This window comes from Anopheles gambiae (assembly GCF_943734735.2).
Source record: "Anopheles gambiae chromosome X unlocalized genomic scaffold, idAnoGambNW_F1_1 X_unloc_134, whole genome shotgun sequence".
Taxonomy (NCBI): Eukaryota; Metazoa; Arthropoda; class Insecta; order Diptera; family Culicidae; genus Anopheles; species Anopheles gambiae.
In genome coordinates this window covers 1-10,000 of record NW_026902592.1, presented here as the reverse complement: position 1 = coordinate 10,000, position 10,000 = coordinate 1, and positions in this window count along the sequence as shown.

Genomic DNA, 10,000 nt, shown 5'->3' with positions numbered 1-10,000 from the left:
GGGGACCACGTCGACACAGGGGATACTTTTGTGAGAGCAAGAGTGTACTTAGTTGAGTGTAGCAAGGGATCGCGTGCCCCTTCCTCGATGGCGCAACGAACCATCTTGGTCTGGGGACCGTGGTGCCGTGCTCTGGTGAAGCTTGGTGCGTGCTCTTTCCTTGTCAGACGAGTGACTTGACTTGGTCTGGAGACCGTTCCTTTACACTAGTGGACAAGAGCTGGCTACTTCCGTGTCAGACGAGTGACTTGACACGGTATGGAGCGGAACACGTAACACTAGTGAGCTTGTCGGCGTGCCTCGTTCTCGACTTGATTGTCTTGATGTGAGAAACGTGCCGACCAAACCAGTAAGCTTACACACCTGCTCGTTACAAGTTGTATAAGTTAATCCGTTTGGGCCGGTTGCCTTGCACATGATGGTGTTGTTGACCATGTTCGGTTAACACGTCGTGTGTCGAGGTGGCCGGCCTTGGTAGTAGGATGTCTTGTGCATGTGACGTGTTGACCTGGTTTGGTCGATGTGTCGTCGTGTACGAGATGACCTACTTACCCGTCAGTTGTCCAAGTTGTATCATGTGTTGACTTAGTTGACGTGTCATGTGCATGGATGATTGGCGTACGGGTCATGTATGGTGCACTTGCTTCAGTTGAAGGGATGTACTAGTACAGTTATATTAATTGTTTATTTCCCGATCTGGTCTTTTGGCTGGATCGCGAAAAAAACGCTAAGTCCCAAATCTTGAACTCGAGAGGAGAGCGCTGATGACAACCTTTTGGACTGGAGCTCCCTAGAATTCGGCTTTTTCCTTCTCTAAAGGGATGCACTGTTGTATGAATTGTTTATTCACGATCTGGTCGTTGGATTGGATCGTGAAAAAAAAACGCTAAGTCCCAGATCCTGAACTCGACAGGAAAGCGCTGATGGCAAACATTTTGACTGGAAGTCCCTAGAAAACGGCTTTTTCCTTATTGGCATTATGTGGCACGTTTATTGTGGCTAGAACATTAATTATCCCCCAAATGGCACCAACGCTTGGCGAAAGTCTCGAAATACTCCTATCCCGACGCACCAGCAACCGCAACACGATGCAAAATAAATTGCACGAGCTGCTGATACTTGTACCATGCACGGTACACGGTACCAAATTATACCCCTGAAAGTGTGCAATTTGGTGCTATAGTAGGAAATTTGGTTGGGCAAGCCTAGCTACGCGTGTCGCTACGCGTGTTGCATGGTGGTCGATCAGAGGTATGCAAAAGCACCTATCTAGGGGAATTACTTTACGTTCTAGTAGCAAGTTCGATTTTTCGGTCCAGCACGGCAGTAATCCTGCATGCATACACTCCATGTACCAAAAATGTATCAACCTAGGCGTTGCTCAGTAGCTTTTGGCGGCACATGTAAAAAGTATTCGAGTTCAGATTCTTGGAACTTTGCGTATTGTTCAAAACTAATAACGAAAACTAAATTATAAATGGGTAAAAGGCTAGGCGTTTCTCAGTAGCTTTTTTGCGCCACGTGGCAAAAGTATTCGAGTTCAGATTTCTGGGACTTAGCGTATTTTTCAAAATTGATTATGCAAATTGAAGTACAAATGGGGCATTAGCTAGGCGTTGCCCAGTAGCTTTTGGCGCCACATGGAGGAAGTAGTCGAGTTCAAATTTCTGGGACGTAGCGTAGTTTTCAATCATAATAAACCGAATCAAACATAAAAATCATGAAACTTACACCACGTCCCTAGGTTATGCACAAAACGTAACGATAAAGTGCCGGCCAGGTTAGAGGTGCACCAAAATTGTGTACCGATTAGGAAAAGTACTCTATGTTCCTATGACTTGGGTGAAAAGTGTTGATTAACTGCTGGTTAGGATAGACAGTTGCTTATCGTACACATCGCAAACGAACACCCCTTAGTGAGCAGTAGCAGAAGTCGATTGAACAAAGCGAATGCATTACAAACTGATCAAGTAAAATAAGGAACGCTACGTACTAGGACTTCTTTCCAAGAATGGTGTCCGCGACGGGAGGGCAAGCGTCCTTCCCAGGTTTCCCTAGTAAACCTTGTATGGTAAACATACCCAAGCGTGTCCGTAAGCACGCAACGATAGTCACGAACGAGCACATACCTAGGGAAAGTACTCTACGTACTAGGACTTCTGTCCAAGAATGGTGTCCGCGACGGTCGGGCACTGTGACGCAATTACCAAATCCTAGAATCGTACAAGCAGTGTGTACAAACATAAACATTAACGCGTTCGCTCGGGCTGCGCCGTCCGTGTTGAACACAAATGTGGGTGATTATATGAGTGGATAGACAAAAACATGCGTGGCGAAGACAGTTTTCTGCACGATGTGCACATAGCTCATTTCGTCGTCCCGGGCGAATGGAAAAACACAAAAATATCGAGTATCTTTCTAGGTTTCTGTTATAAAAGGACAGGCCAAAAGGTGACCGGTTGAGATAAGCATTTTAAGCATACAAGCACTTTATTGCAACTTTTGATACAAAAACTAGGTACGTACACGTAGATTGTATCAACATGGACATCCATGATCGGGTACGCCCGGGCTGCGCCCTCCATGTTGTACTTTCCCTGATTGGTACACAATTTTGGTGCAAGTGTACCAACATGGACATCTATGAACGCGTACGCTCGAGATGCACCCTTCGTCTTGTACTTTCCCTGATCGGTACACAGTTTTGGTGCACGGCTATCCCGACCGGCAACTTGTACCTTTATCGACATCCATGAACACAAAGTGCGCGGAACAAAAATTGCTCGGTCAGACCTACAAAGTGCTATATCTCGAATACTAAACGTCGCAGATGGGTGTCGTAGAACAATTTTAAATTCGTCTAATGATTCTACATCCGATTCTGGATAGTGGTTTTTCGACCACTTTTCAACATTTTGTGACACCCCGAACCTAGGGGCAGCTCCCTAGCTTTTTTCAAAAATGTGCACCGAACGGGCCAGAGAGCTCGAGTAGTCGAAAATTTTTTTTTTGCTAAAACCCCTCAAAACGTGTCAGGAACGCACCCTAGATGATGAAAAGTGCAACCAGAATGTCAATCGACAACATGCCCGGGGGTACAAATTTGCTCTACGCGTCCCGAGGTAGGGTACTTTTTCATACAAACATCAAAGTGTACGGTGCACAAAGTGCGCGGAACAAAAATTGCTCGGTCAGACCTAGGACGGGCCATAACTCGAATACTAAACGTCGCAGATGGGTGTCGTAGAACAATTTTAAGTTCGTCTAATGATTCTACATCCGATTCTGGATAGTGGTTTTTCGACCACTTTTCAACATTTTGTGACACCCCGAACCTAGGGGCAGCTCCCTAGCTTTTTTCAAAAATGTGCACCGAACGGGCCAGAGAGCTCGAGTAGTCGAAAATTTTTTTTTTTGCTAAAACCCCTCAAAACGTGTCAGGAACGCACCCTAGATGATGAAAAGTGCAACCAGAATGTCAATCGACAACATGCCCGGGGGTACAAATTTGCTCTACGCGTCCCGAGGTAGGGTACTTTTTCATACAAACATCAAAGTGTACGGTGCACAAAGTGCGCGGAACAAAAATTGCTCGGTCAGACCTAGGACGGGCCATAACTCGAATACTAAACGTCGCAGATGGGTGTCGTAGAACAATTTTAAGTTCGTCTAATGATTCTACATCCGATTCTGGATAGTGGTTTTTCGACCACTTTTCAACATTTTGTGACACCCCGAACCTAGGGGCAGCTCCCTAGCTTTTTTCAAAAATGTGCACCGAACGGGCCAGAGAGCTCGAGTAGTCGAAAATTTTTTTTTTTGCTAAAACCCCTCAAAACGTGTCAGGAACGCACCCTAGATGATGAAAAGTGCAACCAGAATGTCAATCGACAACATGCCCGGGGGTACAAATTTGCTATACGCGTCCCTAGGTAGGGTACTTTTTCATACAAACATCAACGTGTACGGTGCACAAAGTGCGCGGAACAAAAATTGCTCGGTCAGACCTAGGACGGGCCATAACTCGAATACTAAACGTCGCAGATGGGTGTCGTAGAACAATTTTAAGTTCGTCTAATGATTCTACATCCGATTCTGGATAGTGGTTTTTCGACCACTTTTCAACATTTTGTGACACCCCGAACCTAGGGGCAGCTCCCTAGCTTTTTTCAAAAATGTGCACCGAACGGGCCAGAGAGCTCGAGTAGTCGAAAATTTTTTTTTTTGCTAAAACCCCTCAAAACGTGTCAGGAACGCACCCTAGATGATGAAAAGTGCAACCAGAATGTCAATCGACAACATGCCCGGGGGTACAAATTTGCTCTACGCGTCCCTAGGTAGGGTACTTTTTCATACAAACATCAAAGTGTACGGTGCACAAAGTGCGCGGAACAAAAATTGCTCGGTCAGACCTAGGACGGGCCATAACTCGAATACTAAACGTCGCAGATGGGTGTCGTAGAACAATTTTAAGTTCGTCTAATGATTCTACATCCGATTCTGGATAGTGGTTTTTCGACCACTTTTCAACATTTTGTGACACCCCGAACCTAGGGGCAGCTCCCTAGCTTTTTTCAAAAATGTGCACCGAACGGGCCAGAGAGCTCGAGTAGTCGAAAATTTTTTTTTTTGCTAAAACCCCTCAAAACGTGTCAGGAACGCACCCTAGATGATGAAAAGTGCAACCAGAATGTCAATCGACAACATGCCCGGGGGTACAAATTTGCTATACGCGTCCCTAGGTAGGGTACTTTTTCATACAAACATCAACGTGTACGGTGCACAAAGTGCGCGGAACAAAAATTGCTCGGTCAGACCTAGGACGGGCCATAACTCGAATACTAAACGTCGCAGATGGGTGTCGTAGAACAATTTTAAGTTCGTCTAATGATTCTACATCCGATTCTGGATAGTGGTTTTTCGACCACTTTTCAACATTTTGTGACACCCCGAACCTAGGGGCAGCTCCCTAGCTTTTTTCAAAAATGTGCACCGAACGGGCCAGAGAGCTCGAGTAGTCGAAAATTTTTTTTTTTGCTAAAACCCCTCAAAACGTGTCAGGAACGCACCCTAGATGATGAAAAGTGCAACCAGAATGTCAATCGACAACATGCCCGGGGGTACAAATTTGCTATACGCGTCCCTAGGTAGGGTACTTTTTCATACAAACATCAAAGTGTACGGTGCACAAAGTGCGCGGAACAAAAATTGCTCGGTCAGACCTAGGACGGGCCATAACTCGAATACTAAACGTCGCAGATGGGTGTCGTAGAACAATTTTAAGTTCGTCTAACGATTCTACATCCGATTCTGGATAGTGGTTTTTCGACCACTTTTCAACATTTTGTGACACCCCGAACCTAGGGGCAGCTCCCTAGCTTTTTTCAAAAATGTGCACCGAACGGGCCAGAGAGCTCGAGTAGTCGAAAATTTTTTTTTTTGCTAAAACCCCTCAAAACGTGTCAGGAACGCACCCTAGATGATGAAAAGTGCAACCAGAATGTCAATCGACAACATGCCCGGGGGTACAAATTTGCTATACGCGTCCCTAGGTAGGGTACTTTTTCATACAAACATCAACGTGTACGGTGCACAAAGTGCGCGGAACAAAAATTGCTCGGTCAGACCTAGGACGGGCCATAACTCGAATACTAAACGTCGCAGATGGGTGTCGTAGAACAATTTTAAGTTCGTCTAATGATTCTACATCCGATTCTGGATAGTGGTTTTTCGACCACTTTTCAACATTTTGTGACACCCCGAACCTAGGGGCAGCTCCCTAGCTTTTTTCAAAAATGTGCACCGAACGGGCCAGAGAGCTCGAGTAGTCGAAAATTTTTTTTTTTGCTAAAACCCCTCAAAACGTGTCAGGAACGCACCCTAGATGATGAAAAGTGCAACCAGAATGTCAATCGACAACATGCCCGGGGGTACAAATTTGCTCTACGCGTCCCTAGGTAGGGTACTTTTTCATACAAACATCAAAGTGTACGGTGCACAAAGTGCGCGGAACAAAAATTGCTCGGTCAGACCTAGGACGGGCCATAACTCGAATACTAAACGTCGCAGATGGGTGTCGTAGAACAATTTTAAGTTCGTCTAATGATTCTACATCCGATTCTGGATAGTGGTTTTTCGACCACTTTTCAACATTTTGTGACACCCCGAACCTAGGGGCAGCTCCCTAGCTTTTTTCAAAAATGTGCACCGAACGGGCCAGAGAGCTCGAGTAGTCGAAAATTTTTTTTTTTTGCTAAAACCCCTCAAAACGTGTCAGGAACGCACCCTAGATGATGAAAAGTGCAACCAGAATGTCAATCGACAACATGCCCGGGGGTACAAATTTGCTATACGCGTCCCTAGGTAGGGTACTTTTTCATACAAACATCAACGTGTACGGTGCACAAAGTGCGCGGAACAAAAATTGCTCGGTCAGACCTAGGACGGGCCATAACTCGAATACTAAACGTCGCAGATGGGTGTCGTAGAACAATTTTAAGTTCGTCTAATGATTCTACATCCGATTCTGGATAGTGGTTTTTCGACCACTTTTCAACATTTTGTGACACCCCGAACCTAGGGGCAGCTCCCTAGCTTTTTTCAAAAATGTGCACCGAACGGGCCAGAGAGCTCGAGTAGTCGAAAATTTTTTTTTTTGCTAAAACCCCTCAAAACGTGTCAGGAACGCACCCTAGATGATGAAAAGTGCAACCAGAATGTCAATCGACAACATGCCCGGGGGTACAAATTTGCTATACGCGTCCCTAGGTAGGGTACTTTTTCATACAAACATCAAAGTGTACGGTGCACAAAGTGCGCGGAACAAAAATTGCTCGGTCAGACCTAGGACGGGCCATAACTCGAATACTAAACGTCGCAGATGGGTGTCGTTAGAACAATTTTAAGTTCGTCTAACGATTCTACATCCGATTCTGGATAGTGGTTTTTTCGACCACTTTTCAACATTTTGTGACACCCCGAACCTAGGGGCAGCTCCCTAGCTTTTTTCAAAAATGTGCACCGAACGGGCCAGAGAGCTCGAGTAGTCGAAAATTTTTTTTTTTGCTAAAAACCCCTCAAAACGTGTCAGGAACGCACCCTAGATGATGAAAAGTGCAACCAGAATGTCAATCGACAACATGCCCGGGGGGTACAAATTTGCTCTACGCGTCCCTAGGTAGGGTACTTTTTCATACAAACATCAAAGTGTACGGTGCACAAAGTGCGCGGAACAAAAATTGCTCGGTCAGACCTAGGACGGGCCATATCTCGAATACTAAACGTCGCAGATGGGTGTCGTAGAACAATTTTAAGTTCGTCTAATGATTCTACATCCGATTCTGGATAGTGGTTTTTTCGACCACTTTTCAACATTTTGTGACACCCCGAACCTAGGGGCAGCTCCCTAGCTTTTTTCAAAAATGTGCACCGAACGGGCCAGAGAGCTCGAGTAGTCGAAAATTTTTTTTTTTTGCTAAAACCCCTCAAAACGTGTCAGGAACGCACCCTAGATGATGAAAAGTGCAACCAGAATGTCAATCGACAACATGCCCGGGGGTACAAATTTGCTCTACGCGTCCCTAGGTAGGGTACTTTTTCATACAAACATCAAAGTGTACGGTGCACAAAGTGCGCGGAACAAAAATTGCTCGGTCAGACCTAGGACGGGCCATAACTCGAATACTAAACGTCGCAGATGGGTGTCGTAGAACAATTTTAAGTTCGTCTAATGATTCTACATCCGATTCTGGATAGTGGTTTTTTCGACCACTTTTCAACATTTTGTGACACCCCGAACCTAGGGGCAGCTCCCTAGCTTTTTTCAAAAATGTGCACCGAACGGGCCAGAGAGCTCGAGTAGTCGAAAATTTTTTTTTTTTTGCTAAAACCCCTCAAAACGTGTCAGGAACGCACCCTAGATGATGAAAAGTGCAACCAGAATGTCAATCGACAACATGCCCGGGGGTACAAATTTGCTATACGCGTCCCTAGGTAGGGTACTTTTTCATACAAACATCAACGTGTACGGTGCACAAAGTGCGCGGAACAAAAATTGCTCGGTCAGACCTAGGACGGGCCATAACTCGAATACTAAACGTCGCAGATGGGTGTCGTAGAACAATTTTTAAGTTCGTCTAATGATTCTACAATCCGATTCTGGATAGTGGTTTTTTTCGACCACTTTTCAACATTTTGTGACACCCCGAACCTAGGGGCAGCTCCCTAGCTTTTTTCAAAATGTGCACCGAACGGGCCAGAGAGCTCGAGTAGTCGAAAATTTTTTTTTTTTTGCTAAAACCCCTCAAAACGTGTCAGGAACGCACCCTAGATGATGAAAAGTGCAACCAGAATGTCAATCGACAACATGCCCGGGGGGTACAAATTTGCTCTACGCGTCCCTAGGTAGGGTACTTTTTCATACAAACATCAAAGTGTACGGTGCACAAAGTGCGCGGAACAAAAATTGCTCGGTCAGACCTAGGACGGGCCATAACTCGAATACTAAACGTCGCAGATGGGTGTCGTAGAACAATTTTAAGTTCGTCTAATGATTCTACATCCGATTCTGGATAGTGGTTTTTTCGACCACTTTTCAACATTTTGTGACACCCCGAACCTAGGGGCAGCTCCCTAGCTTTTTTCAAAAATGTGCACCGAACGGGCCAGAGAGCTCGAGTAGTCGAAAATTTTTTTTTTTTCTAAAAACCCATCAAAAACGTGTCAGGAACGCACCCTAGATGATGAAAAGTGCAACCAGAATGTCAATCGACAACATGCCCGGGGGTACAAAATTGCTATAACGCGTCCCTAGGTAGGGTACTTTTTCATACAAACATCAACGTGTACGGTGCACAAAGTGCGCGGAACAAAAATTGCTCGGTCAGACCTAGGACGGGCCATAACTCGAATACTAAACGTCGCAGATGGGTGTCGTAGAACAATTTTAAGTTCGTCTAATGATTCTACATCCGATTCTGGATAGTGGTTTTTTCGACCACTTTTCAACATTTTGTGACACCCCGAACCTAGGGGCAGCTCCCTAGCTTTTTTCAAAAATGTGCACCGAACGGGCCAGAGAGCTCGAGTAGTCGAAAATTTTTTTTTTTTTTGCTAAAACCCCTCAAAACGTGTCAGGAACGCACCCTAGATGATGAAAAGTGCAACCAGAATGTCAATCGACAACATGCCCGGGGGTACAAATTTGCTATACGCGTCCCTAGGTAGGGTACTTTTTCATACAAACATCAAAGTGTACGGTGCACAAAGTGCGCGGAACAAAAATTGCTCGGTCAGACCTAGGACGGGCCATAACTCGAATACTAAACGTCGCAGATGGGTGTCGTAGAACAATTTTAAGTTCGTCTAACGATTCTACATCCGATTCTGGATAGTGGTTTTTTCGACCACTTTTCAACATTTTGTGACACCCCGAACCTAGGGGCAGCTCCCTAGCTTTTTTTCAAAAATGTGCACCGAACGGGCCAGAGAGCTCGAGTAGTCGAAAATTTTTTTTTTTTGCTAAAACCCCTCAAAACGTGTCAGGAACGCACCCTAGATGATGAAAAGTGCAACCAGAATGTCAATCGACAACATGCCCGGGGGTACAAATTTGCTATACGCGTCCCTAGGTAGGGTACTTTTTCATACAAACATCAACGTGTACGGTGCACAAAGTGCGCGGAACAAAAATTGCTCGGTCAGACCTAGGACGGGCCATAACTCGAATACTAAACGTCGCAGATGGGTGTCGTAGAACAATTTTAAGTTCGTCTAATGATTCTACATCCGATTCTGGATAGTGGTTTTTCGACCACTTTTCAACATTTTGTGACACCCCGAACCTAGGGGCAGCTCCCTAGCTTTTTTCAAAAATGTGCACCGAACGGGCCAGAGAGCTCGAGTAGTCGAAAATTTTTTTTTTTGCTAAAACCCCTCAAAACGTGTCAGGAAACGCACCCTAGATGATGAAAAGTGCAACCAGAATGTCAATCGACAACAT